Source organism: Ambystoma mexicanum, chromosome 2q (assembly GCF_040938575.1).
Source record: "Ambystoma mexicanum isolate Mex_15411 chromosome 2q, UKY_AmexF1_1, whole genome shotgun sequence".
NCBI classification, from domain to species: domain Eukaryota; kingdom Metazoa; phylum Chordata; class Amphibia; order Caudata; family Ambystomatidae; genus Ambystoma; species Ambystoma mexicanum.
Window position 1 is genome coordinate 985,361,224 of NC_090924.1, and position 15,501 is coordinate 985,376,724.

General features: G+C 48.6%; 1 long non-coding RNA gene across 1 annotated transcript in view; it reads right to left on the reverse strand.

The window, feature by feature from the left end:
- LOC138569882 (uncharacterized) overlaps positions 1 to 14,304 on the reverse strand; it is a 145,961-nt gene extending 131,657 nt beyond the window's left edge. Inside the window, exon 1 of the long non-coding RNA XR_011303348.1 lies at positions 14,087 to 14,304. This is a non-coding gene — a long non-coding RNA (uncharacterized lncRNA). The remainder of the gene's footprint in view (positions 1 to 14,086) is intronic.
- Between the last annotated feature and the right edge of the window lie 1,197 nt (positions 14,305 to 15,501).

Genomic DNA, 15,501 nt, shown 5'->3' on the forward strand with positions numbered 1-15,501 from the left:
AAAATGATGGGTACTTGTTTCACCACTTCTGCCCTTAAAGGCCCTTTTTATCCCAACTAGCTTCTTGCTTCGGACTGGTACTATCTATTTCTACAGATAGTGTTCTGCTACAAAATGTTTCCCTTTCTTTTTTGGCAGGGGAATACTGGAATCCCTTGTCCTTTCCTTGGATGGTCTACCCAGGTGATCTCTGTCTGGGGACCTGCAAGTAGCTGTCATTATGTGGCCAAACTGTAGTTTCCTTTCTTTGGGCCTCATTACGACCCTGGCACTAAGTGAAAAACGATGGCGGTAAATGGTTACCGCCATCGTTTTCCGCCAGGTCCGATCATGACCCGTGACCATTAACTACGATGCCATTAGCGGCATCGTAGTTAACGCTGCCGCTAACTGCGCCAAGGGCGCATGCACGCGACCTCCCACACCGTACTTAGCGCCATGGCGGAAAGGTACGCGAATGCCGACCCAAGCGGACATGCACCTAACGCCATCACCCAGCCCGTTAAGTACCTTACCGCCATGGTGCTAATTACGCCATCGCAAACCAACCGTAAAGGGCCATGTAAAGTGAATGCAGCTGCCACAGGTGCACAGAAACAGCACAGGTGAAGGCAATACAGACTCAGGAAGTACAAAAAGAGCACACCCCACCCCTTCCCACACCCAGTCACACTCCACAATGATACCAATACGACTAGCAATGTTGGGGCTGGAGGACCTGATAGCAATGCAAGTGCTACAACAGCAACAACAACAACAGGCAGCACAGAGGAGACGCAGGAGGAGAAGGAGGGCAAGGCAGGCCCAGCAAGCCCCACCAGCACAGCCAGTGCCACCAAGCAGGCAGCCCCCAATCCCACGCATCAGAGCCAATCCATTCAACCTCACTGCTGAGCAGATCCACACCCTGTACCGTTTGGACCGGGACACCATCACCGCCATCGTAGACATGACACACAACAACATCGTCAGCATGATAGAAACTCCAACCGCCATCCCACCCCTACTAAAGGTAGTGTCTGTACTACACTTCCTGGCCACAGGCACCTACCAGCACACAGTGGGGCACTTGCATGGCATTTCACAACCATTATTCTCACGAACACTCATCCAAGTGCTCGATGCCCTCCTCAAGCACACAGATGACCACATCTCATTACCACGGACTGCCCAGGAGATTGCAAACACCAAAGTGGGTTTCCATGCACTAGCCGGCATACCCGGTTGCATCGGTGCCATCGACTGCACCCATGTGGAATTGGTGGTTCCACATGCTATGGAGGTATCGTACCGCAACCGGAAACAGTTCCACTCAATCAACGTGCAAATGGTCTGTGACTCCAACAAGGTCATCACACATTGTTGTGCCCGATTCCCCGGGTCACCCCATGATTCCATGGTCCTGAGGAACTCCACAATACCACGCTACATGGAGCGACATCCAGGCCCAAGATCCTGGCTACTCGGTGAGTCCAATGTCATGGAAGTGGGCAGGTGAATGACGTACCGATGCATAGTCCACCTGGCTGAGGGGGGGGGATGATGCATACTCCACCTGGCTGAAAGGGGGGGGAATGATGCATACTCCATCTGGCTGAAAGGGGGGGGAATGATGCATACTCCACCTGGCTGAAGGGGGGGGAATGATGCATACTCCACCTGGCTGAAAGGGGGGGGGGATGATGCATACTCCACCTGGCTGTGAGTAGCAGAGAGAACGGAGACAGAGGATACCCTGAAGCAACTCATACTCCACCCAACACCAGTAAAGCCAATAGCCAATGCATGCAGCCCTACCATGTGAATGAGGTTGTGTCCCAACCATGACACAACCATCTGCAAGTGCATTCTACCAAATCAGACCACATTGTCAACAATGAAAAGCACCTACATGCACGTTACCAAACACCATCAACCGATAGGCCTGTCCCCCATAACTTCCCACGAAGGAGGCACATGACGGACAGAAACATCAACACACCATTACACAGACAGCAGGGCCCCCACAATGTCCCTGTCTACATCAGCATTGCTCACTGGGGTCATGATGAGGCCCACAGCAATGTTGCAATGATGTGCGCATTGCCATCACAGGACATGTGCCAGGCCAACTAACCAAACGGCATGAACGGACACAGTGGATGGGCACTCACAATGCACTCAACCCCTCTGCATACATTGGGTGATGGCATGCAAAACAGGCCATGGGAGCCATGAGCATATACTGGTTGCATTGCGTGAATCAATTAGTGCATGTAGAAGTGAGCCAAAGTAACAGTTGGATGCAAGCCATGGTGGCACATCATGTTCTTGATCAGACGACATGACTGACACATACATTCTCGCCTACATACAGGTGATGCAGGCTATCCCCTGAAGAGGTGGCTCCTTACACCAGTCCGGAACCCGCAGAACCAGCACGAGGAGGACTTCAACCGTGCACATACACGTACTCGTGTGGTCATAGAGCAGACATTCGGCCTATTGAAGGCACGGTTCCGAATCCTCAGCAGGTCTGGTGGGGCGCTCCTGTACTGCCATGAGAAGGTGGCAAAGATCGTCATGGCATGTGTCATGCTACACAATATGTGCGTCAGACGGAATGTGCCCCTGCCCACTGACGCAGAACTGCAACCACCTGACGATGAGGATGAGGAGGGTGCAGATGGGGCGGCACCCCATGGAGGAGGCGATGCACAGGAGGGGCGTGCAATGCGCCAAAGTATCATCGATCACTGCTTCTAGCACACACGGCTGGTGTGTATCACATGGAGACTGCACTTGGGGCACTGTGTGTCTCTGGGACATGCACACTGTGGACTGTACACCAATAAAGCACACATATGCAATGAAAATGTCCACACATTTCATTTCGGGAAAGCAAAAAGTGTATTTCAATCATAAAACGTTGTGACACAACCACTCCCCCCTTCCCACCCCCCTGCACACCCCAACACACCCCCTCCCCCCTCCCCCCTGCACACCCCAACACACCCCCTCCCCCCTCCCCCTTGCACACCCCAACACACCCCCTCCCACCTCCCCCCTGCACACCCCAACACACCCCCTCCCACCTCCCCCCTGCACACCCCAACACACCCCATGTAGGTGTCAACAGATGCCTGTGACAGTGGCCACAGGCTGTTACAAGCCCCCTCTCCCGGCCCCCGGGGCACCCCTGGCTGTGGAGCGCAGGTTACGTCTGGAACGTCGGACGGGGCTGCTCTGTGCAGAACTGGCAGCGGAGGATGTCCCTGCCTGCCCCCGTGCATGCACGTCCTGTAGGGTGTGGGTGAGCTCAGTGAGCGCACGACGCAAGCCGGCAAGTTCACCACAGATGTCCCTGGACATGGCCTGCATGGCATCCCTCAGGGTGGCAGTGCTCTGCGCTACTTCGGCCCTTAGGGTCTCCGTGGCCTGTTCAATGGTTGCCCTAGCCCCCACACATTCCTCGGCATGCTCAGTCAGCATCGTGGACAGTTGTTGCTGCCGTTCTATGATATCCTCGAGGGACTACTGCCCCTGCTGGGCCATGCCCAGTGCTGGTGGTGTGATGGAGGGGCTGCTCCCCTCCTGTGGACTGAGGACTGGGCATGGGGTAGAAGGCCACTCCTCTACCTCTGTGTGCCCCTGTGTGTGATCCTCATGGGGGCTGGAGTCTGTCAAACAGGGGGAATGTAGTAGGTCAGTGGGGCTTCTGACTTCGTGCTCCTCAATGTCAGAGTCTGAACATGCAGCAATTGCAGCTGTTTCTCCCATGTTGCTGCTGGCCGCAGACCCGGTGCCTTCTGTGGCAGGCAATGTTGGTACAGGTGGAGCTGCTGCTGCTGGCCTGCTGCCTACAGGGGTGCTTGCCGGTGGCCCGTCCGGTTTGCTTGCAGTGGATTCTGCTTGTTGTGGGGTCTGCCTCACTGCAGCAGAGGTTGAGGGTGCGGGGATGGTATTATTGGCCTTCTTGGCTCTCTTCGTCGCAGGGGTGTCCTGGTCCTCGGGGTGTGAATCTGTGCCTGTGGTGGAGCAAAGGAGGGAGGGCGTTATTGATGGGTCTGCGGACTTTGGAATGACAATGATTGACATGATTGTGGTCAGTAGATGAGGCAGATTTCAGGCAGGGCCATGCAGGTTGTCTCCTTTTTGTGTGGAATGTGGATGCAGGTATGTGGGTGCCAGCAGTGTATACAGGGTGGTGCTCGCATGTGGCTATGGGCAGTGTGGAGCTAATGTGTTGCATTTACACTCTAGGGCAACCTTGTGCTACACCTGAATGGACTGCAGTGACTATGTCATGTATTGTTTGAGGCACCTACCTTCATCGCCTGATGTCGGAGCTCCCCTTTCCATCCCTCCGACGCCTTCAATGCCTTCCATGCCAATTGTGGTTGCACAAATCTCCTCCCACGGTTGGAGTTTTAGTGGGGATTCCGAACCTCCACCGGTAGCCAGGGCAAGGTTGCGGTTCGCAGAGATGACGGCTCTGACCTGTATGCGAAGGTCATCCCAGCGCTTCCTGCACTGCTGTGGGGTGCGGGATACGGTCCCCACCGCGCTGACGCGCTCGGCCCCAGGGCCCAGATGGCCTTCTTTTTCGCTATCGCTGTCCTGGTCATTTCCGGGGAGAAAACGACAGCTGCGTTGTCTTGCAGGGTCTCCGCAAGCATGCAGAGTTCCTCCCGGCTAAATCTTTCCTGGCGCTGGCGGTCACATGCCTTCTTAACAACTTTAGGCATTTTTGGGAAGTTGGATGGGTGGGTGATTGGTTGGGACAGGTGTCTGGGTTGGATCTGGTGTTGTTCGGTAGGATGGCAATGGATTGTGTTTTTAAAGATGGCCGACGTGCTGTTTCCCGTTCCGCCGCGATGACGCTATTTCCGGTTCTGCTTTTTACGGTGACCGCTAATTGCGGCCACCGCTAATTACGGTGGCCGCTAATTACGGTGGCCACTACTTACGGTGGCAGAAGTGCACCTTGCTCGACTTTACGATGCCGGTAGGGGCCTTTTCCGCCATGGCGTTAATTGTATTACCGCCATGGCGTAATGCTCGTGCGCGATGGGTCGTAATGTGGCGCTCTTTACGCCATCGGCCCACGGCGTTAAGGCTCATTACGCCATGTCGGTAATGACGGCAGATTACCGCCTGGGTCGTAATGAGGCCCTTTGTCACTGGGCAATACTGCTAGTCGTCTGAAGACTTCTAGTCTTACTGACTCCCCTTCTATAAGGGTCATACGTATTCCTTCTGCCATGGGGAAATTGCCCCCAGCTATTGCCAGCCCTCATCCCATTGCTTTTTCAGCTCCCTGAGAGTTCAATATCTCTCCCAGAATTGAGGTAAGTGTTCTATTTGCAGGAGCCCCACTTAAATGAAGGTACAGCCAACTATACACTGAAACCCCACTATTACAGTGTTCCAAAGGTGGATTACAACCTGTTGGCATTATGATGGCCAATGCCCTCTGCCTCTGCTGAGGAGTGACCTGAGGGTAGGCTGCCTCTAGCTGGCTCAGTTTACACGAGTACTATCTAGGGACGTCCTCCTGCCTTGTGGTGCAAGCGTTCAATAAGGCTGTGAGGGTCTGGAATGGAAGTGCTCCTACCTCCCCTGCCATAACTGGTCTGTGTGCTGCTGGAGCAGCTCCAAAGGCTCTTTATTCTACAGCTTGAGTGCGGACAGTTTCATAATGTCTCACCAGAATTTCATAATACTCCCTGGCATATGGGGAATTTGCCTCCCTACTTGTGTGGAACATAAGGATGTGTTGTAAGGTTAAAACTTTCATAGCAAAATGACCATGCCTAGCCCTTGTGGTGGGGTATGTCAAGCCCCATTTAAACCAGGTCTGGTGGTCTACCTGCTACAAGGTTACTTCAGGATACTGATAGGGTGTGTACTGTATATGATCTAGATCCTCAGCCACAGAGCCATATACGCAGTCACTGAAAACTGATCCCGGTAGGTGCAGGCCAGCCTTCTTCCTCTTTTCCTCTCTCGCTGATTCCAAGCTCATTACTTTAATTTCCACTCGAGCTCAAGTCACACTGCAAACCTTCATCCCCCCTAGGCAAGCTTTTATTAGTTCTGAAAATGCATGCAGGCAGCTAAACATAGCCTTTCCCTCCTTAGACTCCAGATGAAAGGTAAACTCTCTTCAGCATTTTCTGAATACCTTGTGCCCAAAGCCTATTGTCTTGCTAACGACCCGCTTTGTTTCAACAGTGCCAATAGAAGATCCAGCTCATGGCTACACCGCGAGAAGTCTTCTGTCAGACCCAGCACATAGAAGGACATAGTTCCGGCAAGAACAGGAACCAGGGTTGTCTTCCCCATAGGGTTTCCCTGGAAACTATTCTGCCCTGATTTTCTGCCACAGGGAAGGATAGGGTGACTAGGTAGATTCTCAACTTTTCCTGCTGCCTCTATTACAGGTTGGTGTCCTCTGTACGTGCATGTTGTATGGTGTTCATGCTGTTAGATATCACAGTTAGCAACGCCTAGTATCCAACGGCATGGATCAGATGCAGCAGCTAGTCACCGCAGTGCAGTCTTTGATTACCGAAGTTCAAAATCCTAAACAAGAGAACGCGGTACTGAGACAACAAATGGTCCAGTCCCCCCAAAGCTCTGAGAATCCTCCTGGTCCCCTACCTGGTGGTAGGTTTGATGGGAACCCCCACAAGTTAAAATAATTTCTCGAAGCCTCAATGGTGCAATTCGCATTTAAGGCTATCTTCTTCCCTACTGATAGAGATTGGATGGGTCACATGATCTCTAACTTCACTGGGGCTGCATTGGCATGGGCAACTCCTTTGGTGACAACCAATAATCCAATCCCTGCCTTTTCCAATAGTCTCAAAGCTATGTTTGGAAGGCAAGAAATCACTGTGGCTTCCAGGAACACTTGCTAGATTTCAAACAAGGTAGTCAGGATTTGTTGACATACATAACCCGGTTTAAACAGATGGCAGTAGACACTGCCTGGCATGATGATGCCCTCATTACAAATTTTCGCAGAAGCCTTTCGGAAGAACTTAAAGATGAGGATTCTTGCATTCCACGTTCAGTAAAACAGCAGAAATGATAACCTTAGCAGCTGGATTATCGATTGCAGGAGAGGCATTCGGAAAATAAGAAGAGTTGTCCCATAAGATTACCTCCTGAATTTCCCTCAAATCCAGGTCAAACTCTCCCTCCTGATGAGTCCCTGCAGTTAGGGGTGGGCCATGGTCCCTTGTCCACAGAGGAGCGAACCCTCAGAAGATCATTAGGTCTCTGCATGTACTGTGGGGCAACAAACCATCTAGTCTGTGACTGTCCCATCCCCCCTCCTAGAAGGCAGGGAAACGCCAGTGCCCGACCGTAAAGGGAACCACGGTTCAGGACTGTTTATTGGCTCCCCATCACCTAGCCTTCCATCTCATTGTGCGCATTCCCCCGACTCTCCCATGGGTTCTTCAGCTCACTTTCTTCCGGGGTGATTCTCAAATCAGTAACATTCCGGCTTTGGTAGACAGCGGGATGGCTGGTTATTTCATTGATCACGGCATCCCCCGCTCAACCAAGGCCATATCCATCCCTGTAGAGAGTGTTGATGGGAGCCCTCTCACGTTGGGACCCATCATACAGCATACACATTCCCTTCTGTTATGACCCGGTCTGGTTCAGAGTGATACAAGAAAGGATACTGTGGCAGGTATACTTCATAGATGCTTTATTCCAGTTCTTCAGTTATAGGTACCAATCAGGTCTCATCAAGTCCATAAGGAGATAGGAGGAAATCATGAGGGAAACCCACTGGCTCCCAGGCTATCAATATCCAACTGCCTGGATTAGATCTCAATCATACACCAACACTCCAAGCTTACCTCATACATTCCACAAATGACATCACCACACACATTCACAGGAGGAACCACAGGAAGAAAAGCTAATCCTAAAGGGAGACTAATCCTAACACCTCCTTCCCTTACAATCAACTCACAAACACACACCATGAACTACAAACAGAATCACACCTACCATCACAAAGCAGTCATGCACCTACAACACCTCCTTCCCTACTGTCACAAACTCACCTGTTCACACACACTTCACATATGGACAAGACATCCAAGGAACCTAGCACTTCACTGCCACATCACTCTAAGTAGCCAGGAAGACAAACAGTTGGACAAACAGGCGTAACTAACAATCCGGTAACGGCACTCCACCAACAAAACAGCACAACCTATGTCCAAAATTCACACTTCACCTTCCACCCGCCGCCACCACCAACGGGTAACCAGCCTGCCACGCTGGAGCACAAACCTGCCCCTCTGGGCTACTAACCAACACTCCATACACAACCTGGGGAAAACTAGACAGCTCCCGTCCATCACTGCTACTGGTAGACCTCAGGGCTGCCACACCTAGACACAAACAGCCACCTATATGGGCTGGCACGAAGTCCGCTACACACCTACAAGGAACATCACTAACATACTACTCCAGACCATAACGTCAGGGCAACTAAAGAGAGAGGCGCCTACAATCAACCCAAACACACACTCAACCTGACTCATCCTCAAGCACTCAACATTCATTGCAACACTCACAACAAGGCAACCAGTGGGGCAACGGTCAACCATACCACCATACTTCCTCAAGATGTTGGCCAGACACCTTAAGCCCTCATAGCTACTAAAAAACAACCAGGTAACCCTACTACCAAAATGTTCTTTTGCCATGCTCCCAGATCATCTTGGTAACCCTTTGTTATAAAGCTCAGTCCAGGCAGCTTTAGGTTAATATATAAGTTTACTTCAGTTCTTATGATCCAGTTACAGTTACAGGATTAAGACTTAAGACAGAGACACAGAGAGAAGAAACACCGGCACCCATCACCCAGGGAGGGAGGGCTCAACTGACACAACATGGAACTCTCATCACAGCATTCTCCCACTCAGCATTCATCAACATTCCACAGGCACTCTGGTGACATCATAAATCACATGACAAATCACATCAGACTAACCAAGCACATCCCAACACATCTTCCCCCTTACAAAACACACTTGCAACAAAAGCTTCACAACACATCTCCCTCCTATCAGACATTCTCACAAAGACAACGCACATCTCATCCAACTCACGAGCAATGGAGGTTTCACCTGAAAAACCCACAACTATGCAATTTCAGAACTCCGCCTATCATTCTTAAACACCATCAATAACAGCACTAATCACCTCCCATCCACCCCTGCCACGAGTGGACTCTAGTCTCCCACACTAGACACAATCCAGCCCAGATCCAAGGCTATACCTAAACCCACAATACCATTATCCATCACAAAATAACTTTGGTCCTCCTGCTCGCCCCCGCCACAAGCGAGCCTTCAGGCTGCCACCCTGAAGCACCTACTTGCCACCCCGACGCAATACTAGTCATCAGGATGACAACGAAATCACCATAGACAGATAAGAGGTTCAGTAAAATTCTACAGCTCACTAACACACAACCAGCAACAGGCACGCCTCAGAAATACACAAACATATGCATACATATATATATATATATATGTATATATATATATATATATATATAGGCGGACCAAGCCAATCAAGCAAACCTGACCATACCATGGTGTATAGCTCCTCAAACAGCTTGGAGATGCTGGCCAGTCAACTCCAAGACCATCTCAAAAACATATGGTTCTCTCAAACACACTTCTCAATGGCAGTACAATCCAGTCCCATAATAAACCCTGACCAGGAAAAAAAATGGCCAGGATCAACACACAACGCACAAATATAATCAAATCACTCAGAGATTCTCCACTTAGAACAGCATCTTCAACTTTATATAGTATTTACTAGAGGGCGTCCCCTACCAGCAACTCTCTTCACCTGTCTTCCGCTTACTGTCCTTTAAGATAAGAATCATCTCTTCAAAGAGTGCACAACTTCCAAACAAAATATTAGACTAGACTACTTCACCTTTGTGCAACTCTCACTAACCACCAATTTAAAATTCCTGACAAGGCGCTACCCTCAGGATTCGTCTTATTTCACAACTACAACTTACTGAGGCGCTACCTCACTTTAGTTGCATCTCAAAACGCAATCTCCATGACCTAAACATCGCTAACTAAAACACTGATGGAGTGCACTTCTAAATGGCGCTACCACCTAACCAAATTCACCTAAACAGTGAAACTTCCTACCGTTAATACCAAGGGACGCGCTACATCCCTAGTATCTAAAACTTCAAGTTAAAACAATGAATGTTGAACCCACTCATTCTTTTAAACATCCATACGTATTCCAGATAATATGCTAGTGACATACCTTCACTTCCATACCTCAAGCGCACGGATACACATGACAATTTTTCCATTATCATTTACATTTTCTTCTTAAACTCCAACATTTTACATTTAGCATATGCAGTTTTCCTTCACTTAGATTTGACTGTCACGTATGCCTAAAAGTCCATGTTGTTGTGCAACAACTTACTCCTGAAAATCCTCAAAAAGTTAAACATGCACTATTTGTCTTAAACTGTGCAAATTCTCCTAAAAGTCCATGTTGTTGTGCAACAACTTACTCCTGAAAATCCTCAAAAGGTTAAACATGCACTATTTGTCTTAAACTGTGCAAATTCTCCAAAAATGCATTGTCACATATTTACAAAATCGTACACACTCTGCACTGCGACACACAGTCACTTCCCCAATAGTTCACTCCAACCTATGAACCCACTTTATTGCACAAACTCCAACCATGACATTTATTCTTTTGCTTAATACATAAGTCATCACTGCATACAACAAATAGGAACGCTAATTCGAAATGACTATGTAAATGCGACCCCAACCTTAAACCTTTAAAATGCTTTTTACATCTTAGCATTTACATCTGAAAATAAACATGTTAACTTTTAAACTGAAATAATTCATTTCACTTAAACTCCGTGCTCTTCAAAGTCAACGTGCCAACGGCCCCCAGGCTGCTTAAACCGAACACAAACTTAAAACCTTCCATAGCACGATATTCTGCCTTTCTTATGGCAACTAACACCGGACGCCCTGCTTCAATGTAAACTCCATTTGTTTTTTTTTTTTTAAATTACTGGAGCAGCGACCCTACCATAAAACAAAAGTACCATGGATCGCATGGATGCGGCAGCAATGTAAAGAAAATGACAGTACCTCATATGTAAATAGTTCTCCTGTTAGTTGACTGCCGTTGCTTTCATGAAACAAACGTTATTATCCATGTTCCCAAGCAGTGCATTTTTTTCCTCACCTACTTGAAACGAGCGTTTATATATCCTTTTTTCTTCCATTACGGAAAGAACTCCTGCTGCCACGAACTCTTCCATTCCGGATGACTGGAAACGAAAGTACTTCGTTCCTATCCATCTCCTTCCACTTCCTTGATGCGTGTCATGACGGCAAAGCACGTTGCGAGGGCCTTTCCTCTAATTTAACCCCAACAATGCAGGAGACATCCCCGGCATTAGAATAGCATCGAACTGCTCCAGCATTCAACGATCCATCACTTCAGAACACCGAAGCACAGCGTTCTGACGCTTCGCCCACTCCCTCCACTGGAACGCGACGTCATCACTATTGAAATAGGCACAGTGAGTAAAGGTCCTGCAGCTCTGACTCCTGGGCTAACGGTCACTCTCACCGTAGTTCTGACGTGCGCACATCATCGCTCTGACTACTGGGCTAACGGTCACTTTACCATAGTTCTGATGTGCGCACATCATCATGCGCCCTTTAACCTTTTAGGGAACAGTTATTTTCCCTCTCCATCTTCCGCAATTGATTACAATGCGCATACGGCCACGACAGTCATTTTACACACAATTTTGAGGCTGCAGCTGCATACACACCACAAAAGTGCAGTTTTTTTTTTTTTATATATATCTATAGGAGGACCGTTGTCTCATGGGCCCCTTCCTGCTTCTTTTCCAAAGCGCAGCACTCCCGGGGCGAAAGCTTAGGCTGCTGCAATTATCCTTGAGGGAACTTGTGACCCCTTCCTCCCGTGGCCACCCTGGGTGATGGGTACTCTTACTTGTTCTTTGGGGGCGGTGTCCTCTCCTTTCTTCAGGTCCTGATTCATCCTGCACCCCCCCCGCAGCAGGAGTATTGAATCGTTTACTTCTTCACTTCTTAATGTCTTAACTTAGTTTCTCTTCATCTTCCTTTGCCATGGGTTCTTGATGTTAAGTAAATCCTCGTCGCCATTGTTATAAAGCTCAGTCCAGGCAGCTTTAGGTTAATATATAAGTTTACTTCAGTTCTTATGATCCAGTTACAGTTACAGGATTAAGACTTAAGACAGAGACACAGAGAGAAGAAACACCGGCACCCATCACCCAGGGAGGGAGGGCTCAACTGACACAACATGGAACTCTCATCACAGCATTCTCCCACTCAGCATTCATCAACATTCCACAGGCACTCTGGTGACATCATAAATCACATGACAAATCACATCAGACTAACCAAGCACATCACAACACCCTTCTACCAAGATGTTCTGTTGCCATGCTCCCAGAGCCATCCAAGAACCTAATCCAGGACGACCCCATAATCAACAGTAAATAAACAGTGATGATCACCACTCGCCATAAAGACTCCTCTGAGCCGCACAAAACACTGAATCACCACTCACCAAAAAGACTCCTCTGAGCCACACAACATACCAACATGACTCTGCAGAGCCGCACAACTTATTATCCTGACTCCTCTGAGCCACATAATTTGCTATCATGACTCCTCTGAGCCACACAAATCACCATTGTGACTCTGCAGAGCTGCTATTCATGACTCCTCTGAGCCGCATAAATCACTATCCTGACTCCTCTGAGCCACAGAAATCACTATCCTGACTCCTCTGAGCCACACAAATACTATTATGACTCCTCTGAGCCACTTGACTAGATTACCACTAGTCACATCCATAATGACTCCTCAGAGTCTTTTGACTAGCCACAACAAGTAGTCATCATACACACACACACGATACACTGGTTACATGCTCGCCATGCAATCCCACAAACTCTACATCACAGCCACTCACAAGACATTTACCATGGTTATAACATATACTAAAACTTTGTGATGTGGGCAGGGCCCTACCCACGCCTCAAACCAGAAACAATGCCTGCTACATCACCACCAACCTTAAGACATTTCAATATGAGGCAAGTCAAACATAACTTTAAAGTCCACACCTAATAGTCCTTGTTGCCATTCCGAGAATGCAACCTTAATGCTGGAATTCCTCAAAGTGGTTAAAAAGAATCATACCTTCAAATGCAGTATAAGTTATACCATTGTCAGCCTCTAAAAATCCATGTTGCCCTTTGTTAGGCAACTATATAAGCTGCAAATACAAAAGATGGTTAAAGCTAAAACATTTCTGGAAGCATGAATTAATATCACCAAAAATGCCGTCACAGCATGCTGCCAACCTCACACTTCATCCCATGCATAACTCTGCACCTAAGGAGTCATGTACGAATTGTCAGTATCTAAAAGTCCACGTCGCCATATCTATGAAGCAACACTAGAAACCTGTAAATCCTCAAATTCGTTCAATCTAAATGTTAAGCAGCTCAACTAAACATTTTAAATGCATACCATGCAATCTCATCTCCATTGTCACACTACTACTGCTCAAACATGCAACATACATATCACTGCAACTTACACGATAAGCATTTCACCAAACAGTATCCAGCTGAGAACACTTCCTAATGAAAAACATTACGGTACTCTTCCTATGACCTTTACATGTGCATAGCTCTCAACTCACCCGCTTTTGAAAGCAGATGAATCACCCGCCAAGTCCCTCATTCGCCCATTCACTTCTATGGGCCTCTCACCCGCCAAAAAGAAAATCGGGTGTTTTCACCCGCCTTGGTGACAAAAAAGGTTGGGAGCTATGCATGTACCCATGTTTAAAACAGCACCACGACTAACACAGTGAACCTAATACATCAATGCATACTGTAATGGCATTCCAACTGTGGTGCATGCTCCCTGGAACTACCGCTGGGCTAAAACAATAACAATCATCACCCTACCTGAAACAGGATGCTCACTGTCCATGTCTTCTTTGACATAGCTGACGTCTCTTGTCCCACGAAGATCGCATCTTGACATCCGGCAAACACTCCTTCCTGGACAACAATGTGCCAACAAGGTCGCGCTTATTCCAAAGAACTAATGATAAGTATGAACATTCCTCAGAACGAACAATCCGTATGATCTGACAGAAAATAAATACATCCTGACTTCCTCACTACATAGGCACGTTCGCTGGGTGCCTTACTCTAATGATGGCTGGCCGCTTCACAAGAGCACGGAAGCCAGCAGCTCTCCAACATTCCAAGCAATCGACGAAGCACATGGCAAACAATCGCCTACTCCCCACAGAGCCAACCTGACGTCATCAGAAACACCGGGGCACCAAGAGGCTCGTAGCTCCAGGATCCCAACCGTCACCTCGGATGGATAGCGTCTCGTGTCGCACAGAGGGAAGATTCCAAAGGTTTCTTACACACGGTAACAACAGGATTCCATAAGCACACTGCTTGTTAATAAACGGACTTAACATCTTTATGCTCTGCTTCACAGAAAGTCACCAATATTAGGAACCAACTGGGTATTTCATCCACCTTTTACTTTGTGTTACTGATTCTCATGCAGGCCAGCCTGACATGCTACTGCACCGCTGGCACCTCGAACAAGTGCTACCTTTAACAACGAAATGTCCAAATGAGCACTCTTCTCTGCTCAACCCCTGGGCGCTCACCATCCCAAAGTCAATCACGCTGGCACCTGGCACAAGTGCTACTTTTAACAAAGAGATGTCAAATGAGCACTCTTTTCTGCTCATTCCTTGGGCGCTCACCGTCCCGAAGTCAATCGAGCTGATGTCTCTTCTCTGAATTCTCCCGGGTGCCAATGTTTGCTGCCCCTGCGTGCCACAGCAGGTAGCCTGCTATACCCCGCACTGGGTGCTTCACCTTTGCTTCTCCTAGTGCACAAACGCTTCCTCAGCCCTGGGTGGTGGGATTCTACCTGGACCATGAGGGCAGTGGGTTCCCTCTCCTTGTACAGTCTCTCACATTAATTTCCCCTTGCTCTGCACCCCCCGCAGCAGTGCCTCCTTTCTCCGTCATATGGACCACACACACACATGTACCTGTTGCCTGCACGGTTTCACGCTCCATCCAACCAGTCCTCTTGAAGACCAGACTTCGTCGCCAATTGTTATGACCCGGTCTGGGTCAGAGTGAAATAAGAAAGGATATGCACGCCAACATGCAAGCTCATAACCATTTTTTAACTCTGCCTGTTAAAATGTGTAACTCATGAGCTGTGTATCACTGCTTGTAACAATGTAGATCCTACGATCCTATGATCCTACCCTCACCCTTGTAACTAAGTCACATTCTTGCAACAGTGCCGCAATGCCCCTGGGCTGACAGGCGCT